The following is a 13540-nucleotide window of genomic DNA, read 5'->3' as shown; positions in this document are numbered from 1 at the left end:
GACTGGAGTTATATCCCTGGTGCCCATGGAGGAAAGAAGAAGCAGGCATCACATCCTCTGAGACTGGAGTTACAATTATTTGTGAAGGATTCTGTGGGCACGAAGAACTGATGTTGCATATATTGAAAGAGCAAAAATTCCGTTTCTTTGCTGAGCCATCTTTACATTCCCAGGAAATATTTTTGAATTTTAATTTAATGTACTTTTTTTCTGGTTGTGTGGAGCTGAACATTGATATAATCTCATAAGTATTTTATCATTTTCTCACAAATAATTTCATCACCGTCTAAATGTTGCTAACTTTCTCTTAATGTATATTTTCAGTGTCTTTAAGGAGGAATATCAAAGATTTCAATGCTTATTATTTCTTCCCTAAAATTTTTAAAGTTATATTTAAAAATTTCTTTCCATGTTATTAATTTTCCTTTGCTGAATCCCTAATCTACTTATTTAACCGTCTACTTTTGGAAACTGCTAGTTAGCTTCCTCAATGGCATATACGAATTCATCCCAGGTACCTGATCATGCCTCCCCCATCTGGGTAATTGATGCCCTGTAACCATCGACCTTTAGGTATAAGATTGTCACTAACTATAATAAATAGGCTGCTTAAAAAGAGATTGGTGGATAAAAGAAATAATAATGAAATTTGAGTTAATAAATCTTCTAAAGAAACCCTACCATCCTTTTGAAGAGTAATTTGAAATCACAGAAATATAAATAGAATTAATGTACTTTAGATTATGCCAAAGCATATTGTAGTGGTTTATAATTTTATAAAGAAATACTTTTTAAACTTAAATATACATTGTTTTTCATTTTAACTCACAAAAGCAGATATTTAAATTTTCATAATCTTTTTGTTATTGTTTTAATTTTTGTTATCATTTATTACAATTTATTCAATTTGTATCTTGGTTGTAGCCCCCTCCCTCATCTCCTTCTAATCCCACCCTCCTCCTCCTATGTCCCTCCCCTAGTCCACCAACAGAAGAGGTCCTCCTCCCCTTCTATCTGAACCTAGCCTATCAGGTCTCATCAGGACTGGTTGCATTGTCTTCCTCTGTGGCCTGGAAAGGCTGCTTCCCCAGAGGAAGGTGATCAGAGAGTAAGGCCACTGAGTTCATGCCAGAGATAACCTTTGATTAAAATTAAACGAAGTTTAGTGAACACTGTTTTGTTTATGCTTTAGTTATGGTAATACTCTGTATTTGTAATAAATTTGAGATATAATTTTAAATTTATCTTATATTATTTTTATATATATTTATAAACACCTGGGGTAAATATTTTATATTTTCTGTTTTTATAAGCTCATATATAACCATTATTCAGATTTTAATTTCCTGCTAGTAAATAAAGCAGTAAATAAACACTGCCGGGAGCCAAAGCAATCTAACGAAGCCAAATTCAAAGCTATCTAGTGGAGACAAAGGTATCTACGGAAGCCAAAGTCAATTAGTGAGCCAAAGCTATCTAGTGGAGACTAAGGTAGTTATTGAAGCCAAAGCCAAGTAGAGAGCAATGGTCATTTAGTGGAGACCTAAGGCTATTTAGTGAAAGAGTTATCTAAGACCCTAAATGATGGGTGATCAATTGTGAGGACATCCTTTTGTTAGAGCATCTGTAAAATTTCTTTAGAAACCATCCTTATGGTATCTTGCAGGTACCATATTTAACCCATGAAAGCATGCTTCCTATTTCCTGCAGCAGTAGATTAACCTTCCCCCTTTCCTGTCTTCTCCCTATATAAGTTGGGTAAAAATTTCTAATAAATGGAAGCCTTGATCAGACGAACAGACTTGGCTCCATTCCTGTGTCTCTTGTCCCCTCCCCCAATTCCTTCCATTCTCCTACTTTAGGAACCCCGTTGAAGCCTCGCGGGTCAGGGCAAAACACTATGACATATATTTCAATATTTTTATAATTAATACTTCTATACATTTTTCTTTTCTTTTTTTTTTGGTGTGTAGAGTTCAGGTGTGCAGCATGGCATCCACCACTGGAGCTGTGATTAGGATTTAAATAGCAGCGAGAAAAGAAAATTTTTCTATCACTTTGTACTTACACTGCATTTTGTACTTAAATCATTGTATATAAAAGTGGGAATTGTAGCTGGTGAAGAAATGTTACTTCCCAGCGAGAAGAAAATTTTTGATGGGTAGAATGACTTTAGTCATGAGTTAAACTCACTGCCCCAAGATTTGGCTTATCAACTTCCTAGCATAGACCACTTATACAAAGTACAAAAACGGTAGGGGATCACCGAAGTAATGCCTGGTTAGGAAATGTTAGACAGTCATGCAGTAGCATGTGGATATCAAATACTGTTCAAAGAAGACAAAGAATAAAACAAGAAAGGTCAGAAAAGCAGCTGTTAGCATGGAAGCATTGGACAATCAGTGAAGGAGCACAGTGACTACCAGGAAATTGGAAAATGCTTCTCAGTCCTGAGTGTCCTCACATTTACTTTGTAACAGACATTTCACAAAAATACGGTTATTCTCATAGAAATTTTATATGATAATACTCAATGTTCCCACTTCTAATGATCCTGTATTGCTAACACAAATAATCTTTTACAGGAGTTGTTACTGATAAAGGGAGAGGAGAAAATGTCAGTCTGCGAGATTTATTATTATTATTATTATTTTTTAAATTATTATTAAATTTTAATTTTTAATTTTTTAATTTTATTTTTTTTAAATCTTTTATTTTTTTTATTAATTACACTTTATTCATTTTGTATACCCCCTTAAGCCCCTCCCTCCTCCCCTGCCGATCCCACCCTCCCTCCCCTTTCTGCATGCATGCCACTCCCCTAGTCCACTGATAGGGGAGGTCCTCCTCTCCTTCTTTCTCATCTTAGTCTATCAGTTCTCATCAAAAGTGGCTGCATTGTCCTCTACTGTGGCCTGGTAAGGCTGCTCCCCCCTCAGGGGGAGGTGATCAACGAGCAGGCCAATCAGATTATGTCAGAGGCAGTCCCTCTTCCCATTACTATGTAACCCACTTGGACACTGAACTGCCATGGGCTACACCTGTGCAGGGGTTCCAGGTCATCTCCACAAATAGTCCTTGGTTGGAGTATGAGTCTCTGGGAAATTCCCTGTGTTCAAATTATCTTGTTCTGTTGCTCTGCTTGTGGAGTTCCCGTTCCCTCCAGCTCTTACTATTTCCCACTTCTTACATAAAATTCCATTCACTCTGCCCATCAGTTGGCCATCAGGCTCAGCATCTGCTTTGACAGTCTATACTGCAGAAGCTTTCAGAGGCCCTCTGTGGTAGGTTTCAAGGTTGTTTCCTGTTTTCTTCTGGCTTTCAGAGGCCCTCTGTAGCGGGTTCCGAGGTTGTTTCCTATTTTCGTTTTCTTCTGATGTCCATCCTCTTTGCCTTTCAGGATGGGGATTGAACATTTTAGTTAGGGTCCTCTCTTTTGCTTAGTTTGTTTAGATGTACAGCTTTTAGCGGGTTTATTCTATATTGTATGTTTATATGAGTGAGTATATACCTTGAGTGTCTTTTTGCTTCTGGGTCAACTCACTCAGGATGATCCTTTCCAGGTCCCACCATTTACCTGCAAATTTCATGATTTCCTTATTTTTCATTGCTGAGTAATACTCCATTGTATAGATGTACCACAGTTTCTGCATCCATTCTTCAGTTGAGGGGCATCTGGGTTGTTTCCAGCTTCTGGCTATTACAAATAAAGCTGCTACAAACATGGTTGAACAAATGTCCTTGTTGTGTACTTGCGCCTCTTTTGGGTATACGCCTAGGAGTGATATGGCTGGATCTTGAGGAAGCGCTATTCCTAGTTGTCTGAGAAAGCGCCAGATTGATTTCCAGAGTGGTTGTACCAGTTTACATTCCCACCAGCAGTGGAGAAGGGTTCCCCTTTCTCCACAACCTCTCCAGCATGTGTTGTCCCTTCAGATTTTCATCTTGGCCATTCTGATGGGTGTAAGGTGAAATCTCAGGGTTGTTTTGATTTGCATTTCCCTAATGGCTAATGAGGTTGAGCATTTCTTTAAGTGCTTCTCTGCCATTCGATATTCCTCTGCAGAGAATTCTCTCTTTAGCTCTGTTCCCCATTTTTTAAGTGGATTACTTGGTTTGTTGCTTTTCAGCTTGTTTAGTTCTTTATATATATTGGATATGAGTCCTCTGTCAGGTAGAGGGTTGGTGATGATTCTTTCCGAATCTGTAGGCAGTCGCTTTGTTTTGATGACGGTGTCCTTTGGTTTACAGAAGCTTTTCAATTTCATGAGGTCCCAAAGCTGAATCAGGACCAGGTAAATCAACTAAATATTTCTATAACCCCCAAAGAAATAGAAGCAGTCATCAAAAGTCTCCTATCCAAAAAAAGCCCAGGACCAGATGGCTTCAGCGCAGAATTCTACCAGACCTTCAAAGAAGAGCTAACTCCAATTCTCTTCAAACTATTCCACAAAATAGAAACAGAAGGAACATTACCAAACTCATTCTATGAAGCCACAATCACTTTGGTACCTAAACCTCACAAAGACTCAACAAAGAAAGAGAATTTCAGGCCAATCTCCCTTATGAACATTGATGCAAAAATACTTAACAAAATACTTGCAAACCGGATCCAAGAACACATCAAAGATATTATCCACTATGACCAAGTAGGCTTCATCCCAGGTATGCAGGGGTGGTTCAATATACGGAAATCCATCAATGTGATCCACCATATTAACAAACTGAAAGAAAAAAACCACATGATAATCTCCCTAGATGCTGAAAAAGCATTTGACAAAATCCAACATCCATTCATGTTTAAAGTACTGGAGAGATCAGGGATACAAGGCACATATCTAAACATAGTAAAGGCGATATACAGCAAGCCTATAGCCAACATCAAACTGAACGGAGAGAAACTTAAAGCAATCCCTCTGAAATCAGGGACAAGACAAGGCTGCCCACTGTCTCCATATCTCTTCAACATAGTGCTGGAAGTCCTTGCTAGAGCAATAAGACAGTCGAAGGAGATCAAGGGGATACAGATGGGAAAGGAAGAAGTCAAATTATCACTATTTGCAGATGATATGATAGTATATATGAGTGACCCCAAAAACTCTACCAGGGAACTCCTACATCTGATAAACACCTTCAGCAAAGTGGCCGGATACAAAATTAACTCAAAAAAATCAGTAGCACTCCTGTATACAAAAGACAAAAGGGCTGAGAAAGAAATTAGAGAAACAACACCATTCACAATAGCCACAAATGACATAAAGTACCTTGGCGTAACCCTAACCAAGCAAGTCAAAGACTTGTATGAAAAAAATTTCAAGTCTCTGAAGAAAGAATTAGAGGAAGATATGAGAAGATGGAAAGATCTCCCACGCTCATGGCTTGGCAGGATTAACATAGTAAAAATGGCCATCTTACCAAAAGCAATCTACAGATTTAATGCAATTCCCATCAAATTGCCAACACAATTCTTTACAGACCTGGAAAGAAAAATTCTCAACTTCGTATGGAATAACAAGAAACCGAGAATTGCTAAAACAATCCTCTACAATAAAAGATCTTCTGGAGGTATCTCCATCCCTGATCTCAAGCTGTACTATAGAGCAACAGTTATAAAAACGGCATGGTACTGGCATAGAAACAGAATGGTGGATCAATGGAATTGAACAGAAGACCCAGAAATAAACCCACACACTTACGGACACCTGATTTTTGACAAAGATGCCAAAACCATACAATGGAAAAAAGATAGCATCTTTAACAAATGGTGCTGGTCCAACTGGATGTCTACATGTAGAAAAATGAAAATAGATCCATACTTATCACCCTGCACAAAACTGAAGTCCAAGTGGATCAAAGACCTCAACATAAAACCAGACACATTAAATCGGCTAGAAAAAAAAGTGGGGAATACCCTAGAACTCATTGGTACAGGAGAAAACTTCCTGAACAGAACACCAACAGCACAGGCTCTAAGAGATTTATTATTATTATTATCCTTTATTACAATTTATTCAATTTGTATCCCAGCTGTGTCCCCCTCCCTCATCTCCTCCCATCTTCCCTCTTCTCCTTCTTTGTCTCTCCCCTAGTCCACTGAGAGAGGAGGTCCTCCTCTCCTTCCATCTGACAGTAGCCTATCAGGTCTCATCAAGACTGGTTGTATTGTCTTCCTCTGTGGTCTGGTAAGGCTGTACTCCCTAGGGGGAGGTGATCGGAGAGCCTGTCATTGAGTTCATGCCAGAGACAGCCTCTGCTCCCTATACTAGGGAACCCACTTGGATACTGAGTCTATTGGCTACATCTGTGCTGGGGATTTAGGTCGTCTCCATGCATTGTCCTTGGTTGGGGTGTTGCTTTTATTTTGAACACTTATGAAATTATAAAAGAAATACTTCATCACTGTAATATTTGTAGCTTAAAATGTGTGTCAATGGTTTTAGCCAAACTCTGATATAAAGTACTTTTAAAAATATTTTCTTTGAGCTTAAAATGCAGAGAATATTTTTCTTTCTTGCCATTGTCTATAAGCAGTGCATCACAATAGATTTTTTTGTAGTTTTAAGTGCCCTTACAATTCATAGTTCACGGGGGATGAATGGGAGTACTCTCTTATATTATGTGCAAATATTACACTTGTCATTCTGTACAAATGATTTGAACATCTGAGGATTTTCACATCCACAAGAGTTCACTAAAATTATGAAAGTAAAACTACACTGAAATTCAGATCCTCATTCTATTTCCTAGAGTGACTTCTTCATTGCATATTATTTGTCTTTCAGACTCTAAGTAGATCAACATTCAAAAATATTGTAATGAAGACTCCTCAGTAATATGCGAAATTGTCTTTTTATGGCTCATAAATTAAAGGAAATTGCTTATTTTTACTTTTCCTTGTCCTGCTAAGGGAAGATTATTTAAAATAAAAATCACCTTTAAAATGAACATTTTACAGACATTGAAGCAAATATGTTGTTACCTGCTGCATTCCATAATCTGAGATAATTACAGGTCTTCAGGGATTTTGATATGTTATCTTAGCATTGAGAGATTTTAAACAAACCCTAGTGTTTGCTTGCTCTAGAAAGGCAAGTTTTATGAAAAGTAAATCTTAGGTGCTAGACAGATCGATCTCTGTTATGGATAGTATTTTTGGAGAAGGGCAAAGTTAACTGCACAGGATGCAAAATAAGTCACTCACAATTGCCAGTAAGTCAAGCCTCAGTGGGCCACACACCTTCTCTGGACTCTGCATGAAGATCTCCCTCATTTCTGGGGTCTTAGCCACTGTTGTTCAGGAACGATGGAGTAGAAGTGATGAACAGGGCATTCGGTCGGCTTGCAAGCACAACAGAATGACCTCCGAGGGAACCACTTCAGTGAGGTTTCGCAAACTTATTTCGGGTGAACAAAATCAATATAGTCTTTGGGGAGCAGTGGGGAGGGGGCGGGGGACGGGGGGCGGGGGCAGGGAGGTCCTAGGATAGGTAGGTACCATTTGATGGAGCTGGGATCGCCAGAGGTGCTTTATTTGTATTTGGCAGCAAATCCTATCATATGAGCAGCAACACCTAATTATCTTATTGAAAGAAGGAGGAGGGTGTTTGCACAGAACCATGCCAAAGGTCATATACCAGATATGGTTAGCGGCATCTAAGCCTAAAGACACTGTCCAGATGAGAACAGAGAGAAGGAGGCCCTGTGTGGAGAGAATGAGCCCTACATTCACCACTGAGCTCATAAAGGGTATCTGGGCCAGGAGGAATGCAACCTCAAACAGCAGGGTCCCCCTGCAGACCATATGTGCACACAGAGATACACTAAAATAAGTTTTGGGTGTTCAGTTTTTTTTTGTTGTTGTTGTTTGTTGTTGATTCTCTATGTAGCCTTCGCTGTCTGGACTCACTTTGCAGGCCTCAAATTCACAGAGATCCTCTTGCCTCTGCCTACCTAAGTGCTGGGATTACAGTGTGCACCATCATGTCAGCTAAAATTAATGTTTTAAAAACAGTTATCTTTGTATGCTTTTTCTTCCTTGGATGACTTCTGTTCTTGGTTCTGCCAGCAATGCTGGTAGTCCACCCCTGGTATCTTCTAACCATGAAAATACTTGTCATCTCACATAAGCTCAAAAAGCCAACCCAAATAATCATCTAGCAGGTGAAGTTTACCTGGAGCATTGGAGTTTATGTTATATATCAAGACACTCAGTGGAGATTTTATGACTGGTTGTTTTCTTATGGCCCTCTCTCAGAACTGGGACTCCACAAAGTTACATTGGCATACAGGAACAACAACAACAAAATGATTCCCTTTGTAATTTTTTTTTCTTTTTTGTAGTGGCACTTGGCAGGATTTTAAAAGTATTTCTGTGATAAATAACAGCTAGAGACTTTTTTATCCTTCATGTTGTTTATCTTAGCTAACAAACAAACAGCTTCTATGTAGTTGTTAGGTAATTGATTGCTTTGTGTGGAATCCTGAGTTATATGTTTGTTTGTTTTTTTAAATTTTTAAAGTTATGTATTTTTAATTGTGATTTCTTTGCTTATTTTTATTCTTTTAAATTAATTTTTACATTAATTACATTTTATTCACTTTGTATTCCAGCTATAGCTCTCTCCCTCATTTCCTCCCAATCCCACCCTCCCTCCCTCTTCTCCTCCCATACCCTTCTCTAAGTCCACTGACAGGGAGGTGCTCCTCCTCTTCCATCTGACCCTAGCTTGTCAGGTCTTATCAGGACTGGCTCTAATGTCCTCCTCTGTGGCCTGGAAAGTCTACGCCTCCCTTGGGGGGGGAGGTCAAATAGCCAGCCACTGAATTCATGTCAGAGACAGTCCCTGTTCCCCTTAGGATACCCTAAGGATAACCACTAGGATACCCACTTGGATGCTGGGCTGCATGGGCTACATCTGAGCAGGGGTTCTAGGTTATCTCCATGAATAGACCTTGTTTGGAGTATCAGTCTCAGAAAAGACCACTGTGCCCAGATATTTTGGATCTGTTGTTCTCCTTGTGGAGCTCCTGTCCTTTCCAGGTCTTACTATCTCCCTCTTCTTTCATAGGATTTTCTAGACTCTGCCCAAATTTTGGTTATGAGTCTCAGCATCTGATTTGATACACTGTTAGGTAGAGTCTTTTAGAGGCCCTCTGTGGTAGGCTCCTGTCCTGTTTTTTGTTTTCTCTTTCTTCCAACGTCCATCCCATTTTTCTTTCTAAGTGAGGATTGATCATCTTACCCAGGGTCCTTCTTCTTGTTTATCTCCTTTAGGTGTACAAATTTTACTATGTTTATATTTACTATGATTTCTAACAATACTAGTTTTTAAAATTTTATTAGCATTTGTCAGATGTTTTTAAAAGCAAGGCATAGGTAAAATCTTTGTCTTTGTTATTTAGACCCATGTGTGTTCACAATCTCCTATGACATGGTTAGAAGTATAGGTCAAAAATAGAATGAAATACAATTATATTTTCATATTGTGTTAAAAATAGTGATAAAAATTAACATTATTTTCAAAGAGTTGATAACATTTCAAATATTTATAACAGCAAAACTAATTAATGGTATCACTTTACATCTAAAGATAAATTCTCATATATTGGTTATATTCATTAATGTTAACAGTTTAATTGGATTTGTCAAGAATTTAGCAGGCTAATATTCCAATATTGCAGTCTAGAGCTGTGCATTAAGACTTAATGGGAGTAATATTTAAATCTAACCTTTTTATTCCTGCATCCTTGAATATTTGTGTTTATATGTGTTTATTCCTTATTCACGTCTTTAGATGAACTTTAGCATTATATTGTGAACTTCTTTTGTACATAATATTTACTTGCTTGTTTTGATTTTGTTGTGACTTCTCACTGACAGATAATTTACAATTCTATGCTACCAAGATCGTATCTCAAAGTACTTTTAAAACACATTTATTTCACATACAATTGCATTTGTTATCTTGACTTGCTATATGTCTCATTTATTTTTAGGATAACGCATACATATTTTAAACATGACAGAAGTAATTTGACTCAGAAATATAAGAAAACAAAACTATATTTACATAGAGAAACCATGTATTCATAGAACGATTATGTATTATACTCACAGTGAAGGGTAGTATTTACATCTCATCAAAAAAAAAAAAATTCTTTCCAACGACGGACAAAACACTATAGAAAACCACAACCAATAAAAACCCACAGTTCCAGGGACCAAGTCACAATGTATACATCTATAATATTTAAAAATCTTAAGAAAGTTCTATTATTTGGGCTGCTAAAGATTAAAAATTGCTTACAGAAACAATTTTTATTGCCAATGAAAGTGTTATATAAATTCTAGGGTAGTAAAAGGTTGTATGAATTATAGTATAGCTTTACCATCAAGGATCAGATGATTTTCAGTGGATATGACTTTTGTTGAATAGGTTCAGAAATTAAGTTACTGGCTGATCTTTAAATTCAAGTATTGATATTTAAATTTATTACAAAAGAGTTCTTGTTTTTTGTGTTGGTCAGTATTTCTTTTAGAGAAAATATATAAACATGATTCAAAATACACAAAAATTATTTACCTTACTTTATCTGTATATTTCTTTTTTTTTCCCCACAAAACAGCTTTAATTTGAGGCAAAGAGAAGGGTTACCGTTCTAAGCACTCAGTTAGTAGCCCTACTCAGACTATTAATCTTGCTCTCTTTGGCTGGAAAGGGCACTAGTGTTAAAAAAAAAAAAAGTCCTTCAGGTGGGGAAGAAAGACCACGAAAGGCTGGAAGAAACACCTCAGCTACTGACACTGCTCTCCAGAACCTTCACCAAACTAACAAACTCTTTGTGTGTAATCTGCAAGGGGCCACCCAGGGCAGAGGGACACAGGACACTAGCAAGGACAGGTGAGGCAGGAAGAACAGGTGCAAGTAGCTGAGGAAGAGCAGGGATTCGCAACTTCAGACTTCTGCATGGAAGGGGTAATCCTTGTGTTTGGCACAGCTCAAGGCACACACCCTCCAGTTCCCGTTGTAGCTGAGTAGCATGGACACATCCTCGCTGCTCAGCTCAAAATCAAAGACCTTAAATTTCTCAGCGTGTGTGCTGGTGTCACAGACTTAAGGATCACCACCAAGATCCTTTGTATAGGTAATCAGATCAGCACCTGGGCTGTAGTTTTATTGTACTTGGCTGCAATTGCCTTGACCCTGGGATCCTTCAGGACAGAAGGGTCTTCAGCCTTGGCCTAGGGCGGGTCAGGAGATCCAAGGAGACTATATGCAATCACCATGATGTCTTTGGAATAGCAGTACACAGTCAACTTCTCCTGAGTTAGGTACCGGTGACACTCAATCTGGTTAACCACCGGCTTATATTTGTTTAGAATCCTCTCAATCTGAAGAGGGTTAAAGTTGGAGACACCAATCACTTTCACCAAACCTTCATCCACTAGTTGTTCTGTGGCTGTCCAAGTGTCCACAAAATCCATGTCACTAGGAATCACGTTCCCTGATGCATCCAGTGTGAAGTAGTCAGACCCAGGCTTGAAGCCTATTGGACAATGAATAAGGTAGAGGTTCATGTGGTCCAGCTGCAGGTCACGGAGTGTCTTCTGGCAGGCTCCTTTCACCATGCTCTTGTCGTAAAACGTGCACCACAGCTTGCTGACAATGAAGAGCTCCTGGCGCTTCACCACCTGCTCCTTGGCTTCTCCGGGACGCCGCCTCATCTGTGTATTTCTAACGCTCACAGAAAATAGTTTTTGTATATTTTATGTCTATTTGTTAATCTAAATGTTTAAAACATAACCAATGATAACTTTTTTTACACAAAATTATGCATTCCAAACCAAAATACAAGTTGCTGTCATGCTTGACAACTCCTTGCACTGTATTAGAAGATAGAAATATATGCTATCTCATATTCTCATTGTGCGCTGTAGCAGTTCCCAAGGTAGCTTGCAAATGATAGACTGAAGGAAGAAAAAAAAATTGCACTGGGCATTAGATTTCTGAGAGGTGATTATCTGTACTCAGCTAAAAATAGTGAAGCTCAGTCACGATGAGGAAAATGAAAATTCTTTAAAACCTGTCTGCTCACTTGAATGGTCAGCATTAAAAGGAATGCATGTACTGTTCTATAATTGCTTTTCTAAAACTTGTTACAGCTTTAAATAGAGTTTCTGAATTATTTCTCAAGATGATATTTAAGTATGTTCCTCATTTACAATGCACGTCTTTATAATATTTCTTTTATTTTCCTTTCAGTGGTTCTTTTCCATGAGCTTTTGCATGTAAATTGCTGGCTGTCGATTATTTGTTGTTTTGGTTATGTTCTTTCAGCCTTGCTTCTTTGTATTCTTTTGTTGCACATTTCAGAAAAAATGAATTTTAATATCTTTTATTTTAGATGCACTGTTCATTTTTATTTTTGCATCTAGGTGTTTATGTTCTTTTGTATTTAATATTGTTTATGCTGGAGGACACTGCTTTTTAAAGAGTTTGTTTTTTTTAATTTCTTCCCAACTAAATACTACTTTTTAGAGAACTATGATAGATAATTTCTTTCAATCTCACATTGTCATTATTTAATATTAACTGGCATATTGTTGTGCTGTTACATAATCTAAAAAAAAGTCAAACTGAAACAAAATGATTCCAAATTAAATTTTTATTATATCATAATTTTATACATGCATGTAAGATGACTTCTCTAATGCCTCCCTTGTTTGTCTATATTATTCCATCATAATTTATACGGTCTTAAAAGAAACAAACCTCTCAGCGCATTTAGAGCAGGCTGTGTGAACATGGACGTAGGGACACCTTCTGGAGCCTGCTTAGTCACTCGGTGGCCAGATCCCTGAGAAAACTGACTCTCTGAGAAAGCATCGAGTCATTTGTATCCTGTTTCAAAGACATCTCTAAGGCTTGGAAGAAATAGGTGTGCTGCAGGGGTCTCATTTAGAGATTGGTATTCCTTAGTCTCTAACACTCTGTACCTTGGCCAATTGTGGGTCTCTGTGTTAGTTGTCATCTGCTGTAAAAAAGATACTTTTCTAAGCAGAGCAGAGAAAAGGAATATTCTGTGTGTACAAATATAATAACTTAGGAGCAGTTTATTACTATGTATATAAAGAAAATAATAACAATGATTCAAGCTCTTAGTCTAGGCATTTGAAGAATAATTCAGGCATATCACTATGAGTTAGAGGATAGTCTCTTTTACATAATAAATTTGAGAGCCACATAGTTTGACCCTGACCACCTCCTCCCAAAATAAAGTACATTTGATGTAATATCTAAAATATATGCCCTTCTATTTCTTTTCTTCATCTTTGTAATACTGTATAACAAATGCTACATTTTAATATGAAGCTATCTCCTTAAAAATAATTTTTAACATATTTACTTCAAAACTTTTATTTTTTAATTTTTCTTTCATATGATACATTCCGACTGGAACCTTCACACTCTCCACTCTTTCCAGTGCCCCACCACATACCTTCCCTCTCCCATAAACCTACTGCTCATCCATTTCCCTT

At 37.7% G+C, this 13540-nt stretch overlaps 1 pseudogene; it reads right to left on the bottom strand.

Annotated features, from left to right (window-relative positions):
* Positions 1-10955: 10955 nt before the first annotated feature.
* On the bottom strand, positions 10956-11725 carry LOC129682455 (aldo-keto reductase family 1 member B1-like; annotated as a pseudogene).
* Between the last annotated feature and the right edge of the window lie 1815 nt (positions 11726-13540).

This window comes from Psammomys obesus, unplaced genomic scaffold (assembly GCF_907164565.1).
Source record: "Psammomys obesus unplaced genomic scaffold, mPsaObe1.curated_primary_1811, whole genome shotgun sequence".
NCBI lineage: Eukaryota > Metazoa > Chordata > Mammalia > Rodentia > Muridae > Psammomys > Psammomys obesus.
This window is presented reverse-complemented; position numbering and strand designations above follow the sequence as displayed.